Source organism: Mauremys mutica, chromosome 1, assembly GCF_020497125.1.
Source record: "Mauremys mutica isolate MM-2020 ecotype Southern chromosome 1, ASM2049712v1, whole genome shotgun sequence".
NCBI lineage: Eukaryota > Metazoa > Chordata > Testudines > Geoemydidae > Mauremys > Mauremys mutica.
The window spans coordinates 56,154,308-56,175,683 of record NC_059072.1 but is presented as its reverse complement, the minus strand read 5'-3'; the positions used below and the strand labels follow the sequence as shown (position 1 = coordinate 56,175,683).

The following is a 21,376-nucleotide window of genomic DNA, read 5'->3' as shown; positions in this document are numbered from 1 at the left end:
CCCATGAGCAGTCTTTGGAAAAGCAGCTACACTATTATTCACTTTTACTAACTAATATATGCAGTATACGGTCTATTAATTGAGACACTTCTGATTTCATTATACTCAGTTATATTCAATTAAACATTTTTCAGACTACTGCTTGTGTGTTTTTAAAAAACACATTCAGTATTATGTAATTAATAAATAACACCTTTCAGAAGCCAAAAAAGTCTTCAGAAAAAAACATGTCATCACAAAATACATTTGGCTTTCATATGGAGAAAATTCTGTTTTTTGTTGATGGTGGGTGTGACTCTGGCAGTCCAGGTGCCAACTCATGCCAAAGCGCTGGGCCTAACTGAACACTGAACTTGGGAGAAGGGATGGGGGTGGGGCCGAGGGTGGGAAGAGGCTGGGCGGGGGTGGGGACTTGAGGGAAGGGGTCAGGTGGGGGTGAGGCCTGGGGCAGAGCAGGGCTTTGAGCACCCCCAGGGCCTGGGCACCATCCTCCAGTCCCTGTGTTTGTTCTCTGATGCAGGACTGGCTTCCAAGATCTCCTGGAACATGTCATCCCAAGTCCTTTTCTCTATCCTCGTTATCTGGCTCAGGCGTTCTGTGACTATGGAGTGGGAGACTCTGAAGACCACAACTGCAGAAACAACCCAGAGAGGTAGCATTTGTCAGTGTGCTCACGACAGAAATCGAAACTTAGGATACTGAACTCACTCCCTTTGATCCCCAAAAGTTGTAAGCACTACATTCTCACTTCTCCTTTCAATTGACACAGCAGTTACGGCACCAGTCATGGGGAGTATGGCCCTTGGGGGCATAAGGGGTTGGGGAAATGAGCAGGGGAGAGCTCACAGGTGTGAGTATATTTGTATAGGACAATGGAACTGAATACTGGCACTGTTTTCCACAGGCAGCGACGATTTTAGCTCATATTGCACTCCTGAGGATAACAGAGGCAGAGAGAGCACAGCTGCTGGTGGCGACTGATGCCACCCGGTCTGTATGCTGATAGCCTGTGTACTTCCATGGTGCCTGCTACACAGTAATATATACAGTATATATACAGTAATATATACTGTATAATATATACAGTATACAGTAATCACTGAATGATGTGGGAAAGTGTCCTTCCGTGGTGGAAGAAATGAGGCAGCCCTCCCAAGCAGGGGCGGCTCTACAAATTTGGCCGCCCCAAGCAGTCATGCCCGGGAGGCGCCCCCGAGCCGCGGGAGCAGCGGACCTCCCGCGGGCATGACTGCGGAGGGTCCGCTGGTCGCGTGGCTCGGCTGGACCTCCCGCAGCTGCGGGTGGTTCGCTGGTCCGGCGGCTCCGGTTGAGCTGCCGCAGGCATGCCTGCGGGAGGTCCAGCCGAGCCGCGGGACCAGTGAACCGTCCGCAGTCATGCCTGCGGGAGGTCCACTGGAGCCGCCGGCCGAGCGTCCCCTCCGCAGTCATGCCTGCGGCAGGTCCGCGGCTCCCGGGGCTCCGGTGGACCTCCCGCAGGCATGACTGCGGCAGGTCCGCCGGCCCAGCCTGCTGCCCCCCCCCGGGAAAGGGCCGCCCCAGGCGGGTGCTTGCCCCGCTGGGCTCTGGAGCCGGCCCTGCTCCCAAGAAACCTTCAGCAGAGACTTGCAGAGAACCACCATGACAGTTTCATCAAGATCTCTAGAGGATTCATGGGACATCTCAGTGCACATAAACAAACTGCTCTGCGTGGTCCCCCTCTACAGAACTCTAGAGGGAAATGAGAAACAGATAGCAATTCTGCCTCTCTTGGTTGCTTCACTACTACCACAAGTAAAAAAAGAAGTAAATCAACAGATGCACCCTGCTACTTTGGGGGTTCCATCCTGGTAATTTCAAAGCAAACTCCATACTTACCAGAGGGTCCTTCCCCTACGTCAGGCTCATCCATGCTCAACTCTCAGGACTGTCTGGACTGTGGTGGAGTCAAAAACATGTCTTGGCTTGCTGAGCAGGTGGATCCCCCAGTCACCTGTCCCCATACTTCTCTTCCTTGTCTACTTCCTTGATGTTCACAGTGGGGGCCTGTGACTCTGGCTGCTCCAAAGTACCTATGGGGTTCTTGTGAGATCTCTGCTGAGGATGGCATGCAGCCCTTTGTAAAAGTGGCAGGTCTGCAGCTCCGCACCAGTTCAATTCTTGGCCTCCCTGGCCTTCTGGTATACCTGCCACAGCTCTTTGGCTTTCACGTGGCACTGATGTTATTCCCTCTTGTAGCCCTTCTCCTGCATGCCTAAAGCAATCTGCTTGTAGATGTTGACGTTTCTATGGCTGGATCAGAGCTCTGCCTGCACAGCCTCTTCTCCACACAGACCCAGGAGATCCAATATCTCCTGTGTACTCTAAGCAGAAGTGTATCTGCAGCATGTAGCCAGCATAGTCAGCTGGGCAGTTGCACACAACAATGGAGAGCTGCTAGGTTTGCTCTCTAAGCCGGGCAACCAGGAAAAGGAATTTCCAAAATCTGTAGGGCTTTAAAGGAGAGAGGCGGCTTCCTGTCTACCTGACCCCTGGGTAGTAGAGCTCACAATGGTGACTGGAGCAGCCACTGTGAGGCATTGCAGGACATCTCCTGGAGGCCAGTAACAGTTGATGTAACGCAGTGTGTACACTGACATTGTATCAACCTAACTACATCAACTGTGACTCTACGCCACTCAGGAAGGTTATTAAGTTGGCATAGTGAGGCAGTTATGTTGGTGGGAGAGAAATTTAAGTGTAGACACATCCACAGCTAGGTCGGCATAAGCTGCCTTGTGTCAACTTACTGTAGTGTAGACCAGTCCTAAGACTGTTAATTCCCCAGTCAGGGGAGAAACATCACCAAGTGTGAAATGCTAGTTTACCACAAGAGCTGTTATCTTTTCCCCAGTGAAGGAAACTCTACAGACATCAAACAAACCATTGTGGACAAAATACTTTGTTGACTGCTACCCCCACACTCTTGGAAAGGGTACGTGCACATGCCCATGTCCTGTCACAGCTTGAATGCTGGGGGAAGGGAATCAAAATACCCATCAAGGAGAAACTGGTACTTTTATGTTGTCTGGACTCTGAGGGGCAAAGTTTCCTAAACATAAGCCAAAGATCCCCAAGCTGCTTGGCTTAGGTTAGCCCTAAAGGACATAAAAGCTTGCTTATTGTAGAAGTTTCGATTGCCTTTTCAACCTAAGATTGTACCTCATTTGTGTATGTGGTTACCTGATTTAACCTTGTAAATAACTCTCATTTCTTTTTCTAGTTAATAAACCTTTAATTAGTTTGTTATAGGATTGGTTACAATCATTGTCTTTGGTTTGAGATCTGAGGAACAACTGAGCTGGGATAAGTGACTGGTCCTTTGGGACTGGAAGTAACCTGAATATTGATATGATTTTTGCTATAAGCGACCAGGTATCACAAAGTCCAGTTTGGACAGAAATGAGACTGTCTGACTCCATGGTACGACTGTTATAGTGCTTTAGGAATTCACCCTTATTCATGGTTAGGTAAAATCGAATAATAGAACATATAACCAGTTTGGGGTTTTTGTCCTGCTTCTTGACAGTCTGCCCTGAGGATGGCACTCACAGTGGTGAGCCGCTCCAGAGAGCATGACACAGGAGTCATTATTAAAATTATGTAGTTTAAGTGTACCAGCCTGTACTTTTAAACCACTGCAGTTAAGCCTGGAGACTAAGTACATGTAGATTAGTGTCTTCAACTAGGCAGAGTGAGAACTGCCTGTAAGAAATCTTCTATACTTTAAATTATAGAAAAATACAGGCCTTTCACTAAGTAGCCTCTCTCTCTTCTGCTAAATAGGAGGATCACAGAATCAATGGCAATTTAATTTGCCATCTCAAAATGAAAGACATATGTAGACGTAGCATCCATTAGTGAGTTCACAGAACACTTCACACATTCAAATTGTGAACAAATGTTTATGTCTGAAGGAAGTTTATATATAATTTTGTTGGTAAATTCATAAACTTCTTTTCTCTATCTTCTGTTTATGGAGAATTTAAAGTTCAAATCTTACACTGGAAAAAGCTGTGGAATAGCAAACATCACCAAGTTCACAGTCAGTGTTCCATTCTTTCATTCCATGGGGAGTTTCTATTTCATGTGTTTTTCATTTTAAGTTCTGCTTCCTTGAATGCTATTTCCTCTCGTTTGGTTTTCACCAAGGTCAAAGAAATCTTTAGCAAATAAAAAATGTGAACATCCAGTCGTGTACTGGAAATCTGCCCATCCAGTGTCTAAACAATATCTAGCTTTAAAGTTAAGGCATTCATATAGGAGCCCTATATATGCTAACTAAAGTGCTATAGAAACCTCCATTGGGATTCTCATTCATAGTTAAATACACAGTAGACTAGCTAGCCATCAAATGTGAGAACCTTTGTCTTGACTAAGTGCTGCAGAGATCAGCAGTTTACTTGAGATTAGAATTCTGGCAAACAAGCCTCTCCTAGGCCCTCTTGATAAAAGGCCCAGACCTCCTCCATTGACCTATTTTATATCAGTGTCAAGATTGCAGAGGCCCCTACTTAAGACAAAAAATTGTAGGAAACTCCATTTATTAAAAATATTATTATAATGTTACAATAATATTGTATCAAAACTATAGGAACTAAGACTCCATAAGGCTCTCTCAACATCCTTTTTGCATGTGTGGTGAAAGTTACCTATGGAATGAAAACTTGTGATTTAGTACTAAAACTTATTAACTGCAGCCAGGTATGCTGTTAAAAGTGCATGAAAATTGAGAGAGGTACCAATTTACAGGATTTGGTACAGGTGGATATGGGATACTTTAGTAATGGAGCTCACTTGGCTCAGCAAGGACATATATGGATTTTGGAATGCAGCTTGTGTAGTAATAATTAATATTTAAAATTTGGACATTTTTTGAAGCAAAGTGATCAGTGGAGTCCAGGATCAAAGCCAGAAACTTTGGACATTTTTGCCCATTGAGCTAAATGCATGAGCTAGTAAGAACACCTACGATGATCATTGAAAAGGGCTCAATCCTATAAAGACTTACATACATGCTTAACTTCAAACACTGAGTAGTCCCATTGATTACTCATTGTGTGAAGTTCAGCATGTGCACAGGTCTTTGCAGGATTGAGGCCAAAGTCAGAAACCTTGCTGGAGCTGATTAATATTATATGATAATAAAATGAACAAAAATCATAGAAAAGAAGAGGTAACTAAAGGTTTTACTGGGACAACATCAAACACAACAAGTAAACTATATGTTTTGTAACTGCTATTCATGCAAGTAAACATTACTTTGGAAAAAAAGAAAAAATTATGACCATCTGTTATGGACTCAGGGAGTCAAAAGGAAAATGTCTCAGCTATGTGTATAGGCTCATTGGAATATGCCACATATACAGTGTCATTGGAAAGAAAGAAAGACTGAGGTAATATTAGAGCATGGGGTGAAGAAGATTTAGCCATCCAAGACAGAAACTGGACAATCTAGATAGTAGCAGCAGAACAGGAGAATGCTGGGGTATTAAGGAGAGATATAGAATGCTTCCTAGAAGATGCATCCACAGATTTACCAGTATTGCTATTGCAAAGGGAAAGACGACGATTTTATCTGGGAGGTGGATATCTACAATAAGATTTTAAGTAAGAGGTGCAGTAATGTTTTATAATCATGCACTAAGTTTATGAGATGATGATAACTTTTACCTACAGACAATCATACCAACACCTGAAATCTTTGAGAAATCCATTTACAGGGGCTGCCTCTACCTGAGACCAAAGTTTTCAACTGTATTTTGTTCCAGGTAGTATGTAGAACAATAGCCAGGACTGACCGACAAACATACCGACTGCATGAAAGATGAAGATATTCAGAATTTTCCCTGTAGCTGAAAAGATGGAAGTTCCAGTGATTATGCCAGGACCTGTTATGCAACAATTGTCCAAGATCTTCCACTTCATTCTTTTTGGACCTGATCCTGTGAGGGGCTGGGATCATTTCCTTGCAGGAAGCACCAGAGCTGGTGTAATTGCTGCAAACGAGGTTCTTGCATAAGTATTCAGGGCATAAATTGGACCTTATTTACTATATACTAAGACCACTTTACATCACTTTGGCAACATAAGGGGGCCAGAGCAGTGTAAAGGAACTGTAGTGTAAATGAGAATAAGAGTCTCAGTTGGTACAAATCAGTGTTGCACCATTGAAATCACTGGAGTTACACTAATTTACATCAACTGGGAATCTGTCTCTTGATATACTGAACAAGATCCATGACATGCACTTTGTTTAAAAATACAGAGCTTGATGAACTGCCTGGTTTTGTGCAAGCTTTCACATCCTGGCAGGAGCTTTTATGGTACCACAATATAAGTCTTATCTGTTTGAGCATCACTGAGGACACTCCTATCACTCCTGCCATAGTAGTTTAGACAGCTTCTTGTGTAATTTATTGTCTTTCATCTGCTTGCAAAAAGCAATGAAGTTTAATTGAGTTGGTGGGAGAAACTGAAGGCCCTTTTCACACTCATATGTTTTATTTTTGTTGCTGTTTGTACAGGTGCAATGGACAAGTCTCATTGGGTGTATTCCTCAGGACTGGGACTTGACACATGCCACTTGAAATTATTTGAAATGAGACCTTCAACAGCTCATAAACAGGGAGCTGTTTAAGATTTTTTTTTTTTAAGATTGCAGATCCAAACATAAGGAGCTCCCTTTGCACACACATACACTCAGTGTACACATGTAACATTAACCTAAGTTATCTTAGTGTATTGTGAGAACAGACCCTTTTAATTTATTTTCACTAAAACATTCCATTATAAAAAAAATCTGATCTTCAGAATCATCTGTCTTATTTGAAAACTGAAACAAAAAGATCCAGTGTAGGCGTCAGGAAATCAGTAATCTACTAAACCAATTAGTCAAGTTAATATTCCCAATAAGCTTACAAGCAGAACATTCAGCAGTGTCTGGAAATATTAAATGAACAGAGAAAAGGCATCAACAAGCTTATACATTATGAAATAATGAAAATTGGAATTTGAATATCTTTGTGGGCCAGACTGTCTGCTAAGGCAAACTGTAGAAGCTCTGGGCTTGTCTACACTACTGCTTTAGAGGATGTAGTTTACATAGCTCGGAATGTGAAACCCCACCCCCTCCCCAGCGATCTAAATTACATTGACTTAAAGCAGTATCTAAACCACGCTATCTTCCCCCTCTAGTCGAGGGGAGAATGCTCTCCAGTCAACAGAGCATCTTCACCTGTGCTAATGTAGCTGTGGTGGTGAAGAAAAGCCCCCTGTTTATTTCAATTAAACATGCCAGTTTATACCACTTAAAGACATGAATGGCCCCAGTAACTTTCATTTGTGATCAATCTCAGCTGAAGAATTTGTCAAAAAATTCTTTTGGAACAGACCTTCATAAAGCACATTATTACTTTTACAGCTCTCTTACTGTCTCCTGGGTCACTGCCAAGAATATGCCATTCCATGTTAGGTCTGTTTTCTGCAACAGAGGTCTCAAGTTCTATTTTCAATAAAAATAGGGGGAGGGAGGGTTAAGGACTCATGATCAGCAGTTATCTTATATATAGCACTTTTAACCTAAGAAAGTAGACTCTGATATTTACTAAATAATTTCTCTTTAGTAGGTTTTTCCTCCTTCCTTGAAATTACAGCAATTCACTTTTTAGTACCTTGGTGTCCTTTATTTAAGGACACCATGGGCTGGTTAACTTCTACAGTCTGGACACAGACACAGCCAAACTCTCCCTGAAGTCAATGTTGGAGTTCACCCCTGCATCAGTGCAGAGCTTGACAAAGGGATGGTGTAACACCCCCTTGGCCGAGTGCATGTGCCTGCTCTCTCTCTCTCTCTCTATCTCTCTCTGATTGTCCCCGCTCTGGGATAGAGCAGCGCCCCAGGGCTCCCTCCCTGGAGACAATGTCTTTGCCTTCTTGGATTTCCTGGCTGTAGCTCTCCAGCTGTCCCACTATAGTTCAGTTCCCCCTCTTGGGTGCCTCAATATCCAGCCCACTTCCCCCCAGTGGCTAATGGGGTGGGGGCCGACCCACTACTCTCAGTCCCAGCCCAGGGACCCTGCAGAGAGCAGCTGTCTGCTGTGTCCCTTTAATTATATTGCACAGCTTCTCTAGGGTGACCAGACGTCCTGTTTTTAAAGGGACAGTCCCATATTTAAATCCTCCTGCAGGTGTTCTGACTTTTTCTTAAAAAACGGGCAAATTGTCCTGTATTTTCTGTCTCCTCCTCATCAGTTCTGGTGGGTCCTGATGCTGGCTGGATTGCTTCTTGCCAGCTGCCCACCCACTAGTGGTGAGTGGAGGGGCCCAGTGGCCAACGATGGGGGTGGGTGTGCAAGGCTGGTGGCAGGGCGAAGATGTAGTGCGCGGGGCCGGCCGCTCCCCCTGCTGGTCCATCAGCACAGCCCCCACTGCATGGCAGCTCTTGGCCAGCAGGGGCCTGCCCCCCTCCCATTTCCAGCCAGTGCTGGCTGTGCGCTGCGAGCTGCAGTGGCTGGTGAGTGTGGGCAGGCACCAGGTGGCAGCTAGTTACGTGTCACCTCTGCTGCCCACCCATTGGCCCTTTACCTGCTTCCCCTCTCACTGTCCTCTCCCTGATTTGCCCCTTCACCCCCCCCCAGCCCCACTGCTCCTCCTCCATATCCCCCCCCCGGCCCCCCCCTGGCAGGCCATGTCCCACTCCCAGTGCTGTGTGGAGAACCGGCCCCTTCCTCCATATCCCCCCCCGGCCCCCCCCCCGGCAGGCCATGTCCCACTCCCAGTGCTGTGTGGAGAACCGGCCCCTGGTTGGAGTGCTGAGCTCAGCAATAGCCTGGCCGGCAGGCTCCTTCCTTCCTCCATTACCTCTGGCTAGGCCAGCACCCTGGAAAAGCCCAAGGCCCTCTGGCCTGGGGTGCTGGCCAGGAAGAGCCAAGCCCTGCATGTTCCAAAGCCCCACGCAGCACTGGCATGGGGAAGCCTTTCTGCCCCTCAGCTAAGCTCTGGAGTGGTGTGGGGGGGAAGCAATTTCCAGCATGTTCATGCCCCAAACCTGCAGGCTCCCCAGCAGCACCCCAGGCAGAGGCTTAGCACCCTCTTCAAGCCCCCCACCTCCCAGCCCTGGGTCCTGCCCCCAGGGGCCATGGTGCTGCTCCATCCCCTAGGCACCCTCCTCTGCTCAGCCACCTTTCTGGCCAGATTTGCTGAAGCCCCTGGAGTCAGGTTCCCCGGGCCCTGGTGCACAAGGCATCCTTAGAGCTTAACCCCTTTCTGCTCACACTGTAGCCAGGGGACAGGAGACAGCTGGACAGGTGGCCAGCAGCGGTCTGGAGGTGTTAGCTGCCTTTTGACACTGTGTGGGCAGGAAGGGACAAGCTGCTTCCAGCCACATGGGAGCAGTAGGGGCAGGGGAAGAGATGAGCTCTGCAAAGACACAGATCAGGTCATCCCTTCCCCTCCTCCTTCTCCCCTGTGGCTGAAAGCAGCTTCCATTCCTTCCCTTCCACACAGTGCTGAAAAGCTGCTACCTGCCACTTTCTGGTGTGAACCCTGGCATAAATTTGGGGAGGGGGGCATGTGACCTTCCATGCTCCCCCATATGTTGCCTCAGGAAGACACAGTGCCAGGTACCAGTAGAGGTGGGTCCATCCTGAGGGCCCAGACAGGCATGGAGGGCAGAGAGCATCAGGCAGTGAGGGTCAGGTCAGTCACCCCCCTGTGTGAGAGAGGTATATATGAGTATGTGTGTGTCACCCCTCCCTGTGTGAGCCCTAAATCCTTAAATATAAGAATGTAAATAAAAGGAATCCAACTACACAGTATTTCTTGTTAACAAGGGCTCAGTCAACTTGATGTTAATTTGAACATTTGTACAATTGATTGCCATCAAACTTGCCTGTATACAAGTAATTTTACCAGGTTCCCCAAATTCAGCATATGAAAATATGGTCACCCTAGGCTTCTCTAATTCCCTGGGACACTTCCCCGTGGCCCCCTGCCATCTTCACCCTTACCTCAGGACCTTGTCCTAATGGAGTCCCAGCAACCAGCTCAGGGCTCCTTCTAATGCTCACCAGCTTCTGGCAGCACTGCCCTGTCCGGGGTTCTGCAGATTCATCAGCCAGACACCCAGCATCCACACTCCTACAGCTCTAGCAAGGAACTGAACTCCCTGGTTGCAGCGCTGGCTGAAACCCCATCCCGGTTGGGGTATAAGGAGTGCAGCGCTGGTGATCCAGCGCTGCTCAGCAGGTGTGGACACTCACCAGCGCTTTAATTGTCCTCCAGGGAATAAGGAGTTATCCCAGAATTCCTGTTCAGCCACTCTGCTCATCAGTTTGCACTCTACTGCTCTTGCCTCAGATGACCCGCCCTTTAAATGCCCCGGGAATTTTAAAAATCTCCTTCCTGTTTGCTGCAGCCAGGTGTGGAGTGCATGCAGGACCTCATTAGTGTTTGGGGGGAGGAAGCTGTGCAGTCCCAGCTGCGCTCCAGCCGTAGGAATTACGATATCTTTGAGCAGGTATCAAGGTCCATGCTGGATAGGGGCCATGATCGGGACGCACTACAATGCAGGGTGAAAGTTAAAGAGCTGCGGAGTGCCTATTACAAAGCCCGCGAGGGTAATCGCCCCCACGACCTGCCGTTTTTACAGGGAGATGGACGCGATACTTGGGGGTGACCCCACTGCCAATCCCAGGACAACGATGGACACTTCTGAGCAGGCTGGGGGACAGGAGGAGGAGGAGGCGGAGGCGGATGCGGAGGCGGTGGGGGGGGAGGAAAACGCGAGTGAAGCTACTGGGATGGGGGAAGACACCCCAGAGTGGGCATGCAGCCAGGAGCTCTTCTCAAGCCAGGAGGAAAGTACCCAATCGCAGCAGCCAGCAGTTGCAGAAGGACAAGCAGAGGAGCGGGTTACCGGTAAGCGGCTTTTATTTTCTGGGTGGAAATGTTTCTGGAGAGGAAGGGGGTTTAGGGCTGCATGCATGCCAGTAGCCCATTGATGTGGTCTATCACGTCGCGGGGGGACCATCGCTGAACACAGGCAACCCGCATAGGGTCCCGGGCGGAATCCACATTGCTGTAGAAGAGCCTCCCGCTGTTCCCTAGTGACTCGCAGCAAGGAGATATCTTCCAGGATTAACTCCTGTGAAAAATGTTGGGAGACTCTTTAGTGAAGCTAGTGATAGAGATGGGGAGATAGTGAAGATCACCCCTGCAGCTGCATCTTCACTCAACCCCTCTATCACTCCAGATTACCCGAAGCAACCAGCTCCCCTCTATCACTCAAGCCCCACTTCTCCCTCTATAAGCACCCCTCACTCACCATTTCGTGGCTTCTGTTGTGTTATGTGTGTGGTAAAAGAATGCTAAAGTGAGAACTCCCTCAATGTAACTATTAATGTCTGGAGATAGTGAATACAATGCTGCCCCTGTTAAATGTTGTCATTTCTGGGTTTCTACAGTGACCTTGACTACTGGACTGAGCAGATGTTCCACAGCACATAGGCTGCACAATTTGAGAAAAAATCCCCGAAAGAGCAAAGAGGACATGCTGATCCCTAATCCTTGTAGCCCTGTGCTGGGCCTCTCTATTAGCCCTGCTCTCTGGCTGTGCATATTCAGCCTCCAGGACTTGAACCTCGGTGGTCCATGCCTGACTGAATGTTTCACCCTTCCCTTCACAAATATTATACAGACATCTCCAGCGAGCTTTTCTCCAAGGATCACAATGGGCATTTCGACATCCCCTACTGTGATCTTCCTGTCTGGGAAAAAAGTCCCTGCCTGCATCTTCCTGAACAGGCCACTGTTACGAAAGATGCTGGAGAACCATAGAGAAATATACGATTGGGGGCCAGAATAGGAATATGCGTCCCATCTATCGCCCCTCCACAGTTAGGGAAACCCATTTGTGCAAAGCCATCCACAATGTCCTGCACGCTCCCCAGAGTCACGGTCTTTCTTAGCAGGATTCTTGTGTCCTTGCGCCGCAGAGTGGGGGCGAGCTCAGCACACAGTCCCATGAAAGTGGCTTTTCTCATACGAAAGTTCTGCAGCCACTGCTCGTCATCCCAGACTTCCATGACGATGTGATCCCACCAGTCAGTGCTTGTTTCCCGAGCCCAAAAGCGGCGTTCAACGGTGCTGAGCATTTCCGTGAATGCCACAAGCACTTTAGTGTCACACGCGGCAGGAGAATCGATATCATCGATATCATCGTCAGACTCCTCACTGTCACTTTGGAGCTGAAGGAATAGCTCGACTGCCAAACGTGTTGTGCTGGCGACACTCATCAGCACAGTCCTCAGCAGCTCGGGTTCCATTTGCCACAGAAATCGCAATTCACACAGAGAGAAAAACAGAAAGACACTCACAATGGCGCCAAACGTTGCCAGAAAGAGTGAATGCTGGGATGTGAAGCGATGCACCACGGGGCGTTGGCACACAGGAAGCGGAATGACCCGCACACTTCCTTCCCCTTCCCACAATACTCAGTGCCAAAATGGGACGAGGTGCTCTGTGGGATAGCTGCCCACAATGCACCTCTCAATACAGCGCTGGAAAGTGCTGCAAGTGTGGCCACACTGCAGCGCTGGTAGCTGTCAGTGTGGCCACACTCCAGCGCTGGCCCTACACAGCTGCATGACCAGCGCTGTAACTCCCAGCGCTGCAACTTGTAAGTGTAGCCAAGGTCTTAGTGCCCCCGTCATTGAGCAATAGCCAGAGTACAGGTCTGCTCAGCCAACTCCCGTCCTTTCTCCACCTTGAAGGGAAGGCTTTCTACACCAGGGAAATTCCTTGCGGGGAAACTTGCTGCTGTTTCTGACCACTTTGTATGGGTATTGCTGGCATAGCCTTTTCCTTGTCTAGACAAGGAAAATAAGTGGGTTTATAGAAAAACATGTTAGCTCACACATTTTAATTAAGTGCTGTTTAAAAACATATTAGCACTCATCACAGACAGGTTTTAAAATGTGTTAGCTGATCACGGTCAACTTTTTGCTCTCCCCTAGTGTCAATCACGACCAGCTAGCGCATTTTAAAGATGTGAAACCCATCTACAGTAGGTGCTAACACACATTCACACCGTACCTAATTAATTTGTGTTGGATAATGTTTTATTTTTTAAAAAACATTTTTATACTCTAGAGAAGTCCAAGATGACAGCATGGCAAGTGTAAATTGGGCCCCAGGAGAGTTTTTGTTGCACACGGAATGCAAGATCTGATCCTGTTGTAGGCTAGCAGGAATTCTTGTAGTTAGTGCTGCATAACTTTTCTCATTAAGAATTTTAGTTGTTTATAATTTTGCCAAACTTTAATTACATTTGAGCCGAAATTTTCCATGCTAAGTGTATGCCTCAGGCTGAGTTTTTCTGGAAAGCTCCAGCAGAAATAGATCAACCATCTGTGGAACAAGGTTAGAGAAAAATAGTTGTTTTGCCAATATTAAAAAATTATTACAACAGTTTCATCGAGAAGATCTAGCACATCCACACTTTGGAGCAAGGACTTGAAATTTATCAGGGGTGGCATGTTGCAGTTAGGGAAGTGCTTTTTGCTGTTCTTGAAAAAATCCACCCAAATCTGGCCACATTATAATCATCTGAAAACTGCCATTTGCACATCATCAGCAGAGGTTTGTCAGAGGCTGGCAGCTAAATTCTCTGAAGATTCCATCTGCAATGAGCACACTTCAACCCTGTGCCGTGGAAGCTGAGCAGAACTTTTCCGTCAGTTGCTTCTTCCAGCAGCTGATGGCCACTATGCTGCCCAGTATTGGAACCGAGAGCGGAAAGATTGTCTATCCTGTGCTTCCAACAGTCTCCCTCCTGGCACCCAGAGGAAGCAACTTAACTAGCTTACCAAGAGGTGAGCAGCAGAGGTGGATCAGGGACAGGTTGAGGGGTACAGGGGTAGCCTCAGGTAAGGAGAGGTGCAGGAAAAATAGGGACAGATGGAGACAGGCTAGCTGAAGTACGAGACATTGGCAGAAGGGTCTGTAACCCCTTCAGAACCTGGGACAGACAAGTAATAGAGATCTACGCCAGAGTGCTGTAGATGTAAAAGTTCTAACCCTGCTGAAAACCCTCATCATGGTTCCACATGATGGAATTTCTGTTTTTTCAATTTGTTTGTTATTTAAATTTAGGAAATTATATCCTTAAAAACATTAAAAGATCATTAAGGCTGCATGGACAAGCACCAAAAAGTTAAGAAATGTCAGATTTAAGGTTGCCTATGTTATTTTGTGCATATGCATTATGATACTATTTTTTAGCAGGACCCTCGCTTCATTCAGTACATGGAAGGGTAGTGCTCAGGGAATGAATCAGGGTGGTATGGTGAAGGAATCTGCTGTCTGTAGGGCTCTGCCTCATTCATTGCAGAAGTTGGAAGGTGTGAATTGAATGAGAACCAGGCTTGCAAGAAAAGGATGGCCTGGGGGATACGATAGTTGAATTTGTCCTGGAGAACTAGATTCTATCCCTGCCTCGGAGTTCCTATGTGATGCTGAGCAAATCACTGAAAACTAACTTTTCACATGAGGACATTAAATATGTGTTCCTCTTTTTCTAGTTGCCGAACTTGGGATCTCTGGGGCCTGAAGTCAGTGCTCACAGATGCAGCTGAAGTCAATGGGAACTGAGCTTTGAAGCTACAAAGTGCTATAAAAATGCTAAGTACTCTGAAAAAAACAGATCCGAAGTATCTTATGTTCAGCACCCGAAATCAGTGGAAACTTCTGAAAATATTAGTTTTAAGCTCTCTGTGCCTCAATTTCGTATCTGGAAAATGAGGATAATACCACCACCATTCCTCACAGGGATGGTGTGGCTGATGTGGTTAGGTCCTATGATGGTGTCCCTTGACAGGCCAAACAGAGAAAGTAACAAAATGCCACTAGCCGTCACCTACAGCCTCCAACTAAAACCTCTCCAGCGCATCATCAAGGATCTACAACCTATCCTGAAGGACGATCCCTCACTCTTACAGACCCTGGGATACAGGCCAGTCCTTGCCTACAGACAGCCCCCCAACCTGAAGCAAATACTCACCGGCAACTACACACCACACAACAAAAACACCAACCCAGGAACCAAACCCTTCTACAAACCCCGGTGCAAACTCTGTCCACATATCTATTCAAGGGACACCAACCACATCAACCACACCATCAAGGGCTTGTTCACCTACACATCTACCAATGTGATATATGCCATCATGTACCAGCAATGCCCCTCTGCCATGTACATTGGCCAGACTGGACAGTCTCTATGCAAAAAAAATAAATGGACACAAATCTGACATCAGGAATCTTAACATTCAAAAACCAGTAGGAGAACACTTCAATATCTCTGTTCACTCAATAACAGACCTAAAAGTGGCAATTCTTCAACAAAAAACTTCAAAAACAGACTCCAATGTGAAGCTGCAGAACTGGAATTAATTTGCAGATGAGATACCATCAGATTAGGCCTGATTAAAGACTGGGAGTGGTTGGGTCATTACAAAACCTAAACTTAATTTCCCCAATACTAATTTCTCCCTACTGTTACTCACACCTTCTTGTCAACAGTCTGTAATGGGCCACTCTCTTACCACTTCAAAAGTTATTTTTCCTCCCTTGGTATCCTGCTATTAATTGATTTATCTCATTAGACTGACCTCACACTTGGTAAAGCAACCATCATCCTTTCATGTATTTATACCTGCTCCTGTATTTTTCACTTCATGCATCTGATGAAGTGGGTTCTAGCCCACAAAAGCTTATGCCCAAATAAATTTGTTAGTCTCTAAGGTGCCGCAAGGACTCCTCGTTGGTTTTGCTGATACAGACTAACAGGGCAACCACTCTGAAACCTTTCATTACAGCAAACCCCTTAAGCTTTATTCACAGCCAGTGACTAGATAGGGTAGGCTAGCCAGTATAGATAAGGTATTATGATGGCAGCAGAAAAAGGTACTGAGGATATAGGTATTTTCTATATACATTTCCCCTAGTGAAATCAATTTTACCCAAAAATGACTTAATCAGATTTTAATTTCAGTGGAACTAACTGAAGGCACATTTAACACATTTCTTAGCTATGACTGCTAACACTTTTCTACAAGAAACAAGCCCTCAATTTTTTTAAAAAATAGAAAACTTTGCCCTGATAAGTGTTTTATTTAAGGCTATGCAAATAAAATGCTATAAGGAAAAGGAAGTGGGGATCCAGTGAGAAGAGACATCTTCACCTCTCTCTGCTATGGCATATTGAGAAGCAGCACTTACTCACCTTGACTGACAGGTATCTCTGCATCAGGCAGTGATAAAAGGGCCCAGAGTCTGGATGTCTAAGTCTGAGGTATGAAGGATTAATCTACACTGTGTGATCTATTTGATACTTAGACAGCATGTTTGAACCATGTCCTTCTACTTTTCAATAATAATTATTTTAAAATATGAAAAAAGAAATATTTTAATTTTCTTTACCCCTCTAATGAAATGTAAACACAACATCTGAGCTCTAGACTGAGTTCAGAACACATTCAGAATTTACTCTGTTCTCTTTGAACACTAAAGAATCACTTTCAGCATCCTTAAGTTATTTGAAATGTTAACAACTATTGAGCTGTCTGGCTATATTATAGGATTGTTAACAGAGAAGACTCACCAAGATTGATGTTACATTAATTACCAGACCTCTGGGCACTCAGACCTGAACCACCAGCAATGATACTGGCAAGTGATCTAAGGAACGCTGGCATTATCTTTCTATTGAAGACCTGGAGGCAAGTTGTCACCTGAATTGTCTGTAAAGTGAAACATTTCAAGGGTCTGCACTAGTAAAACACACGTTTCTCTGATATTCATACTGTCTGGAGGATAATTGCTTAATATATTAACAGAGTTCATTAATAATACCTCTCCTTAACATATCCCTTTACAGAAAAGAACAGATTTTCTAACAGTGTTTCTGTTTGCTTTATATTAATTACATATTTATCTGGGATGTCTCTTGTTCTTTACATTAATTGGCAGCTAATGAGCCTAATTCTCATTTATACTAAGGCCCTTTTTACACAACTCTGGTAAGACAAAGTGGCTGGAGTGTAAAGGAGCTTCTGGTCCATAATCCAAAACCACTGTTAGCCAATGACAAATTGTATTTTACAAATATAATGTCACTGTCCAACTCAGTCCCTTCTGTACACTGATCCCAGAGGGACTGTCCAGGTTACAACTATTTGGGAGAAAAGTTTCAAAGGACTACTGACTTGGGGCGACTAATTTTTCAGTGTTCAACTTGAAATGCCTTGGACCAGTTTTCAGAAACACTGAGCACCCAGTGCTCAAAGGTGTTTAGGCACCTAATTACCATTGATTTCAATTTAGATGCCTAAAAATCTTGGAGGATCTGGGCCTCATATCACCACTTGAAGTCTATTGGGCTCCTTTAAGGAGTCTCAGGTTGCACATACAAAAGTTGAGACCTGCTTCTTTTCAAGTTTTCTACCTATCTTTATGTGATTATTTTTTTACTCTGTTGTGCTGCCATTCTAACACTCAATCATAGGTATAGCTAGGAGTATGGGATCTGTCAAATTACTTTACATACGAACTTCAGTGCCTTCGGTGGGCTTCATCAACCTTGGAGACAAAGCAGGAATTGTCAAACCCACCAGACCAAATTCTGCTCTTCTTTATACAGGTGAAACTACATTATCTACATCAGTGTAAAGGAAAGTGGAATTTGGCTCAAGGGTCCAAATTTTGCCCTCAGTTGCCTGAATGCAACTCTCATTGAGTTCAGAATTTTAGACCCTAAATAGCAGGCATGTGGATTAAGGTTTGAATACCCAAGCTCAAGAGAAATATTTGCAAGCAATAGGTAATACTAGAGGGAGAAGTTTTAGATCAGTCTATATAATCCTTTAATCTAGGTGACAATTAAGACAATATTCAGCCTTGGCAATTATTCCCACAGTTTGGCTGTGTAGACTTTAGAAACTTAAACAACATTTATATAAATAACATGAAATGCAAGATCATAAAGAACTTGATAATTACATACCAATTTTAAAGACACAAGTAAAAACTGTTTAAATTTTTCAAATCAAAGCAGTAATGGATTGCAGCTGTATATGCAGTCAAAATAAGGTTTGTGCGATACGATTTTTTATGATTTATATGTCTATTTTAAAATATTTTTAAAATCAAGCAGTCCATGATTAGCCATAATGTCCCTTTCAATTAACCGCATCACACAGTGCTCCTTACATACCCTAATTATATCTTAGATTATCATTCAGAACACCTGCTCTTGTGGAGCACACTAATTTCAGCCTTGAATATTTTGATGACAAGAGCTATAATCATTGAGAACCAACTGTTTTCCTATTCTCTGTGCCACACCTTCTCAGTTAACTGCAGTGAGAGACTTATATTGTCTTCCATATTATTTCTTTACATTATAATTTACATTATGATTATACATCTTTGATTTAAAGGTGTCTTTTTAATGCTGATAGACATAGTATTTTTACTTTTACTAAAGTCAGACAGAGGGTTTAAATCATATATTAGATTTAAAAATAACAGCTCTTTTGTTTTTAAATAGCAGATGAGTCGCATAACTTTTTATGTTAGTTGCTCTTTTTATTTCAGGGTAGTTAATATACATGCTTTGTTCCTGACTTTCAAGGAAACTACTCTTTAAAAATCCTGTAATTTGAGTTAAGGGATTTAAATGAGCACATATATCTACTTGAAAGATAACTTTCAACGTACGGAGTTCTCTGTTATTATTATCGAGGCACAACTGCAGTGAGCCAAAGTCCACAAGTCAATGGAAAGACTTGTACTGACTTCAGTGGACTTTGGATCAGACCCTATGTACTGTACTCAGAGGTAGGAAATAGTAATGTTTTCAATATAATTTCAAACCAACACAAAAATAAAGCACTTTCTATGTCTAGTGTTACATTCATACTTCAACAGGTGTTGGAGGATACTATGTGCCCGTTTTGTTGATTAAATGTAAGAAGGGACCAGAATCTCCTGTTACACCAGTTTTAAACCAGTGTAACTCCAGTGATTTCAGTTTAGATCCATGGGCATAGAACTGGAATAACAGAGTGGTGAATCAGGCCCATCATATCTTCCATTCTTGTTCCTCCAAGTTCTTACAGAAGGTTCCGTTGTTCTGTGTCTTATGCAAAATTCTAATTTTAAACAACTGTGTCTGCACAATTTTTGATGGCAGTTTGGCAGTTTTTCATCAGAGCTGTTTAATTTATTTTATTTTTGTAACCTCTTTGGGGTTTAGAGAGCATGGCCCTTTTAAATCTTTTTCCTGAGCGGGGAAGTGCTGATTGTTCCAGAAGGAAGAAGTGTTGTTGGGGGAGAGGGAGCAGGAAGAGAGGGAAGAGCAACTGGGTGTGTCTGTCTGGAGCTCCAGACGGAAGGGCTGCAGCAAGCAGGCACCCACAGAGTGAAGCAGCCAAGAACCTGCCCGAAGCCTGGGAGGGACTGAGCAGCCCACCAGGGACACCCCAGGACAGGAGTCAGGAGGAGCGCTGTGCCAGGGAGGAATTGCCCAAGAAGGAAAAAATTGAGCTGAATCCAGTATCGCTGCTGCCCAGAGCTGTATGGGGCCATGCATACTGGGGCTTGTGACTTTGCATTTGGAATAAGGAGGAAGGCTGTTAGCTAGTTAAGTGGGGAGGTTGTCACTCTTTGTTGCTTTGCAGAGAGCGGCAGAAGAGGGCACCGGAGGGGTTTGCTGGGGAAAGTTTACTGGCGCCGAAGACAACCAGGAGCACCCAAGACTCCCCACTGGACTGGAACTTTGCCCAGCACTCCTGAATTCTGTGTGCAGACACATTGCTCGGTGTCTGCCCTTTCAGACTGTGGTACCACTGGGCTTGTGGCGCCTTGTGTTGAATGCAGCCCTGTTTTGCCATTTCCCCCTATATTTCCCCCTGTTGCTTTTCTCTTTTCAACCCTCTGTAAATAAATGTTTCTCTTTCCTATATTCATTTTAGTCTGTGTGTGTTCAGTCTGGGGAGTTTGGAACAGGTGCCCCTGGGGTGGAAGACACTTTTTCTGCTGCATTCCTGCGGGCGCCTTCGCTTGGTCAGAACTGCCTGCAGAACGGACTCCATCTTGGCCACGAGGGCGCAAAAGTTACATTTTATTCCCCTGCCTTCCTACAGCTTGGTACTTTGGTCAGTTTTGATAAGCATGTTTCTTAAGCCACATGGCACAACAACCAAGCTGTAGCTCACAGTTTATTGATGTAATGTAAATAGATTTTATAGTTTGTCACTTCAGAGTCAGAACAAGTCTTTTATAAATTTAACATTCTTTATATTTTATGCTCTTTGCTGTGGTTAATTAGGTGTGAATACATGTATTGATTCCTTTCTTTCCATTTCACATGTCCTTTATTAAACAGCTAAGGGTTGCATGTACAATTAGAAATCTCAAGCCCCACTTGATAAGCAACATGCACTGCTGAACTTCAAAACAAAGTCATAAAAATTATGATTAAGACAAAATTTCCCCAAGTTCCATGATGAGCAATATTATAAATATCTATGTGTAGATAATGCTTTCCAATGAAGAATTTCACATTCTGTTAGCTAGCACAACACTGAATCTGCAAACAGTTATTAGGCAAAAGTTTATTTACAATAATAATATTTTACATTTGGTCCTGGCCTCACTGACGTCATGTGAGCTTTACCACTGATTTTAGTGGGACCAGGATTTGGTCCTTAGTGCCCCTTCATTCCAGAGTATCTCAAAGGCACTTTATAAGCTATATAGCCACAGTATTGCTGGAACACAGGCATCTCAAGAGTAGAAGTCAACAACCAGCTTGCACTGAAAAGGCCGCACAACAGTGAGGAGGGAGGAAATTGGAGCCAATGGTGCTAGGAAAAAAGAGAGTGTTGTAAGAGCTGCACTGTTGTGCAGAGTAGCCAGGACCTTGGTTCATAAAGTCTCACCTAAAACAACTCTGCATGGAGATCAGTTTATCTGCCTCAGAGGAATAAAGAGTTGAGTCAACCCTGTTGGGATTTAAAAGGGTGGTTCCAGTGAGTCTAGGTGTTTTAAACATGATGCTTAGACCACTAAGCTGCCCCTCCAGCTTTATTTAGCTGCTGTTACTGCTATCAAAATAAACCACATACTGCAAATCTGTTTATTATGGGTGTATGCTACGTTAGATGTGAAAGTCTTTTTAAAATCAAGCATGAAACCTTGTGGCATTTGAGCTGTTTCAGCATTTAGCTACACAGCGTGTGCATTATCCAGTTTTGCAAAACTAAATTACTTTTTC

At 44.7% G+C, this 21,376-nt stretch overlaps 1 long non-coding RNA gene across 2 annotated transcripts; it reads right to left on the bottom strand.

Annotated features, from left to right (window-relative positions):
- Window positions 1–293: 293 nt before the first annotated feature.
- On the bottom strand, window positions 294–10,184 carry LOC123374709. 2 transcript variants are annotated; one of them, XR_006581166.1, is made up of 3 exons: window positions 10,047–10,184; window positions 7,431–7,540; window positions 294–631 (listed from the first exon to the last, which is right to left on the bottom strand). It is a non-coding gene; the product is annotated as an uncharacterized LOC123374709 (long non-coding RNA). The 2 variants fall into 2 exon arrangements; XR_006581169.1 differs by lacking the exon at window positions 294–631 and adding an exon at window positions 5,958–6,035.
- Window positions 10,185–21,376: the final 11,192 nt, after the last annotated feature.